Source organism: Pinus tabuliformis, chromosome 3_2, assembly GCF_031772625.1.
Source record: "Pinus tabuliformis cultivar Carrire ecotype Pingquan chromosome 3_2, CPIR1, whole genome shotgun sequence".
Lineage (NCBI taxonomy): Eukaryota > Viridiplantae > Streptophyta > Pinopsida > Pinales > Pinaceae > Pinus > Pinus tabuliformis.
Genome location: NC_142302.1, coordinates 511,987,305 through 511,993,137, shown reverse-complemented (window position 1 = coordinate 511,993,137; position 5,833 = coordinate 511,987,305). Strand labels below are relative to the sequence as shown.

Below are 5,833 nucleotides of genomic sequence, written 5' to 3'. Positions count from 1 at the left end.
TCATCTATATAAAGTCGTGATTGCTAGATGTGTTTTTTGCAGAATAGTTGCCAGTATTGAGAGTGTTGCAGTGTAAATGAAAACAAATTATCTACTTTTTTGAATTATATATGATTGAAAAACATGTTGAGTATTAGGAAATAGATAATTGTCTACTTGTTTAACATGAATTTATTGTTATTTTATTTTTCAGGTTTTTGAAGTGTAAAAAATGGTGCAAAAGTGGCGTTTATGCATTGAAGTGTCCTGCTTTCCAAATCTAGGTTGAGCGGTTATTCAATTCGTCCTTTACAATATGGCAACAAATCATTTACTTCATGGAAAGAGAGAAGTGCCTAGAATGACGACAAACAATGAGTCATATTACATTGCCCTTGTCGAAGGGTTAAAAGAGGCAAAACAACATGATGTCAATGACATTGAAGTCTTCACCAACTCAGAGTTGATATGTAATTAGATGAAAGACATCTATCGGGTTTGAAAGGACAATTTAAAACCTCTTCATAAGGAAGCAATAAATTGGAGTTGTCAATTTCAACATTTTACCATCAATTGCTCTGTAGATATTGAAAAGATGTCCACTGTCCTGAGCATTTTTAAGCACATATGTAGATGTCAAATATGATATAGGATCACCATCCACTGCAACAGAAATCATTGATCACCATCAATATAAATCCCCATTGTGCGAATGAGTTGTTGTTATCATTTTTTTGGGGTCACATAATATATCATTTATCATAATATATCATGCTTTTATGATTGAATTGGGTCACATCAAATAATATTTAGTCCTTTGAGATATACATGACAGTATCATATTAGCCCTTGGTTTATTTAATGGAGCTCACATTTATCATGAATTTGCTCATACAGCTAGTCAGAACTTGGTTTTGATTTCTTGATTTTCTATGGTTGAACTGGTTCACATCAAATTATATTTAGTCCTTTGAGATATACATGACAATATCATATTAGCCCTTGGTTTATTTGATGCAACTCACATTTATCATGATTTTTCTTATACAGCTGGTCAGAGTTTAATTTTGATATGTTAATTTGTCAATGTGTAGAACCTTTTTTTTTGGTACATTCTAAACAAAATGATACGATACATAGTACTCCAAAATTTCTCCAAACAACTGATAAGCTTGTCTCTAGTTTGAAAGAAATTATATTCATTTGCAGAGATATATGGATGCAAATGACTCCTATACTTTACATCGAAGATATATAATACAATAATATATTGTGCCGATTGAAATAATGAATGAAACGAATGAAGATTGATCAGTTTTCAACTTGGGTTGAAAAATAAAGGTCCAACCAATGGACTGGAACTAGAAGAAAGTGATAAAAAAATTATGAAAACAAAATCCACATGTAGACTATTGACCAAAAGGTCACAGCAAAGGTTGCCAAGAGATAAGTCCATAAGAAAAGCACAGAGCAGTCTTGTTCCCCCACGTTGAATAATTGTGCTATTGTCCCTGCATCCACATAAAACTGAATTCCCTCAGCTCCAAACAAAACACATGCTTATAGTACAGGAGACTCAACAATAAAGGATGCACATTGGCAAAAATACAACTGTTTGCATGAGAAAAGTCACCTGATTTGGGTGTAACTGGATAACTATTAGTTTAAATATTTTCCAATGTTTGATTATATGATAAAATAACAATTACCATAACATCTCTCATAAAACATAAAAAAGAAATTAAAAAGAAAAGAACTATCAGAAAAGTTGAAAGAAAAATTTGATGCTAAGTTGAAAAGTAAATTGATTTGAATTGTATGTCCTGTTGAGATGTGAAACGTGATACTAACCAATACTCATGGCAGGTGGGATTGTGTACTGGACCATCAGTACATAGTGATACAATGGATCTGCTGTCAATAACCCAAGATGGGATGCTCCTTTAACTACAAATATTCTAATCACTGGAAGTAATGCGAACTTCACACAGATAATCAATACAATAGTCACAGGTCTTAGCTTTGAAGAGCTCAAACCTACAAAAGCAGCCATAAATCAGATTATACACCATTTCAAAACCAAGAGAAGCACAACCATAAATCGGATTATACACCATTTTAAAACAAAGAGTAGTAAAGCGTATTCGCTGCAACACTTTAACAAAATTAAGAGCCTTCATCTAGAGTCTAGAATGTAAACAGCAATGCTAGATCACTACTATAAAACATCTCCAAGACAAATGTTAAAGTACCTTTGATTAGATGTTATGCCATTAATAGGATGATGCCTGGAATGGCTCCATCTCTGCACCAAATATACAAAGATAACCAGAATTTTAGTTACATGTAGATTCCTAATTCTGGCATTTCACATTTGTTCCCATCAACTAACTATCAATAAATACTCAAATGGTCAGAGAGGTATTGAAGAAAAGTTCTATAGGAACTGAGAAAAAGGAAAGTAAAGCAATACTTGTTGGTTGTCATTTTTGGAGTGGAGTGTGCTCTTTGTATGACCTATCAAACTTAGCACTATAATGTAAACTTACTACAATAATCAAACACTCAAATTGGAATCCTAAAGATTGACCATAGACATGCATACCCCAGTAATGAAATGGAGTCTTGGAGCACTCGAAGAGGAGTAGATGCAGCAACAATTAAAGCCTTTGCTGGTGAGATTCCTCCAACAATCAATCCAGAAATATGCAATAACCAATAGAGTATCAGAGTTGAAGACAAAAACACGAATAGGTACTCCATATTTCAAGTTACCATGTTTTTTCTAGAGATACATTTCCGTCTGGGGAACATTTCCACCCACGTGAAAAGAAAAATTCTTGCACCTCAGTAACTATGACATACACAAAGATCCTCATGTCTTTCATAAACATTTATCATTTATCACACGAAGATAGCTGCAGAGTCTACCCTAGATTGGTGGAGTGTTATTACTCTACCCTTTGTCTCCAATATATATACCAAGGGTACCCTGTCTCAGGGCCATCAGATCTTGTCTTGTATTGTATTTATTGTAAAAGGAGTTTCTACCCTCGAAGTGGATTGTATCCATTGACTTTTTATAAGATGAGGCATGGTGCAGTTCCTGGCATCTAAGTCAAAGAAACCCTAGCAGGGCCTTGGTTCACTCGTGTGGTTGACAATATTGAGCCATCCACCGAGCTCCATTCTTTCTGTGGTCTGCCCCATTCTAATGACATGTTAAAAGGAATGAGGCCAGGTGCCTTCCTTTTCAATTAGTAATGGATAAAGAAAACCCGGACAACAGACAAAGTAGAATGGTATTAGGTCTGAACTGTTTGAGAGCAAGTGAAAGTTATGACTTCTAAAGAAACTTTTAATTGAGTCCAAAAGCTGGGAATTAAGTTGAGGGAGGAGTATCTGCCAATCAACACTCGGGGCATTGATTATTTCTTGATTGAACTAGGGGGAGTAATGGTGTCCTCATGATATAGTCACCTCATGGGCTCCAAATACCTCCACACCTCACATATGCAGATAGCATATCCCTAGCAAATTTGTTGCGCTTTGGTTTGTATGATGTTGTCTTGTGTCAGTGGGATGGTAAAATCAAGGTAATCTCATCGATGGGAAAACAAAGTAGTGGTAAGTCATACTTACTATACCATCTATATGGTTCCCTCTTTGATGTAGCAGGAGGGAGATGCACTGATGGAGTCTGGATCACAGTTCAGATGGAACCAAAGTGCCTTTATGTATTGATGGACTTTGAGGGATTAGGGAGCTTTGAGAGAACAGAGCAAGAAGATATGTTACTGTCAGTCCTAAATGCCGCGTGCAGTAATTTGACAATATTCAACAAAAAGTTGTGCTTTAACTGTTTTATTAGTTTGGTTTTGCTGTTTTGATTTCCTCATATTTCAATCTGCTCGCCTTAACTTTTATATTAATGTAGCTGCGTAAAGATTTATTAACACTTGTGAGACATGTTTCTTAATCAGGATTTTCATGTTGACAAAGATACAGAAGCTAACTTTCAGCGTTTCCAAAGTGGGGTCAACTTGGTGAAGAATGATGAAAAGTTGTTCCAGGGATTATTCTACATAGCGATCAAGGATGTTGATGTCTCTGATGTGAAAGATTTAAAAGATGAATTTCAGGTAAAACTTCTACAAATTTGTAAACGATCTCGTGAAAACTTTCTGACGAAGATGTATGGAGGAATGGTTGAACTTGTTGCAACGCCTCCTTTCACTCGACAAAAATATCATCAAGAAAGCCTATCTGATATTGCTTTGACTATAGAAGAAGAGTTGGGACATAGTTATGAGAGTGGTCGTGCCTTGTTAAGGGATTTGAAGCTTGTTATTTCCCAGATAGCAGCAAAGGATTGGACACCGGTAGATTTGAAAAGGGTTGCTATGAAGGTGGATATCCTGCGCAGGAACTTGATTTCTACATATAAGGCAAGATGCCTCTCTGTGCCAGGTGCTAACAAAATGCTTATGAATTTTGACTTAGAGGAAGAGGTAAGTGATGCTCCAATAGTACTTGGGGATCTCCTTATAGATTTGCAGGACACTGGCTTGGAGCTTGCAACTTTGGATGAATCTACGTCAAATGGCAAAATTTTGTATCGTGTCAGATCGAAACTAGAATGTGTCTTGGAAAGGAGAGGCAAAAATGGTGATTTTTGGCACTCTAAATTTCTTGATTTCTTAGTGGCATTGTCTGATAGATGGCGCGATCGTGTTGAAAAGTGGCTTCACTGCAACAATGCAGAATTTTCTGGGAATGCTGATATACAAAGGTTGCAACTGGAGGCAATTTTATCACTTGCAGAATTGAAACAGGGACTCTCTGTATATGTTTATAAATGTTCTGTATGTTTTCGAAGATGTGTTCTAGAGAAGGGCCATTCCTCTGATCACTCTTGTATGGGTAACCATTGTTGCGATGAAAATTGCACATATTACTCTCTTTAATCACACCAAGGAAATGAAGTGGAGGAATGCGGAAATTTGGCAGGTCATGATGGGAGTCATGATTGCAAAAAGAAAAATCATACATGTATGAAGCTCTGTTCTTTATTTGATAAATTGCAAATTTTGTTGCTTGAAGGTTGGCCATGAAGGTTTTCATAAGTGTAATTCACCTCAACACATGTGTAAGATGATTTGTTCTCTTCCAAGCTGGAAAAATCCTTGTGTGATAGAAATCGAGGGTGGGGACCATAAAAAACATGCTTGTCATGAGAGATACTGTCCTAAAAATTGCATCATGGAGGGGTGTCTTAGAAACTGTGGTCACAAAGATCACTTCCATGTATTGACAAGTGAAGAACATCTCTGTGGTAACGAGCATGCTTGTCGTAAAAAATGTGAAGCGGATGGCATTTGTGAGATTTTCACTGAACTTGTGTGACAGACATGCTCATTTCAGGGTAGAAAAGGCTCCTTTGATTATGAACATGTGTCTGAACAAAATGGTCTGCCGAAGGATTGTTGCATTGCCATTCCACCTTTTCAAATATACCATGATGGTGAGCATCTCCGCACACTAAATCCAGATCCAGTGCATTATTGTAAGGTGAGATGTCAAGCTTGTGGATTTTTTTGTCAAAGACCCATAAATCATTCTGGTTTACATCATACGATGCATGGGAACATGAGGAATGTCTTTTTTGCTTCAGAACATGAAGAATTTGATATTCAGGGTAGGAAATATACTTGGGGGGAATCTGATGTGGCAGAGATGTGTAACATGCATTGTAAAGCTCAAGGTTGGGGCCACATTCATTTGATTGACTGTCCTATGCATGATAATTGCACAAGTCGTATCTATGATGGCTCTTTGCATGAAACTAGAAAAT

At 36.4% G+C, this 5,833-nt stretch overlaps 1 pseudogene; it reads right to left on the bottom strand.

The window, feature by feature from the left end:
- Window positions 1-1,190: 1,190 nt before the first annotated feature.
- Window positions 1,191-2,742, bottom strand: LOC149181572 (protein PIN-LIKES 3-like; annotated as a pseudogene).
- Window positions 2,743-5,833: the final 3,091 nt, after the last annotated feature.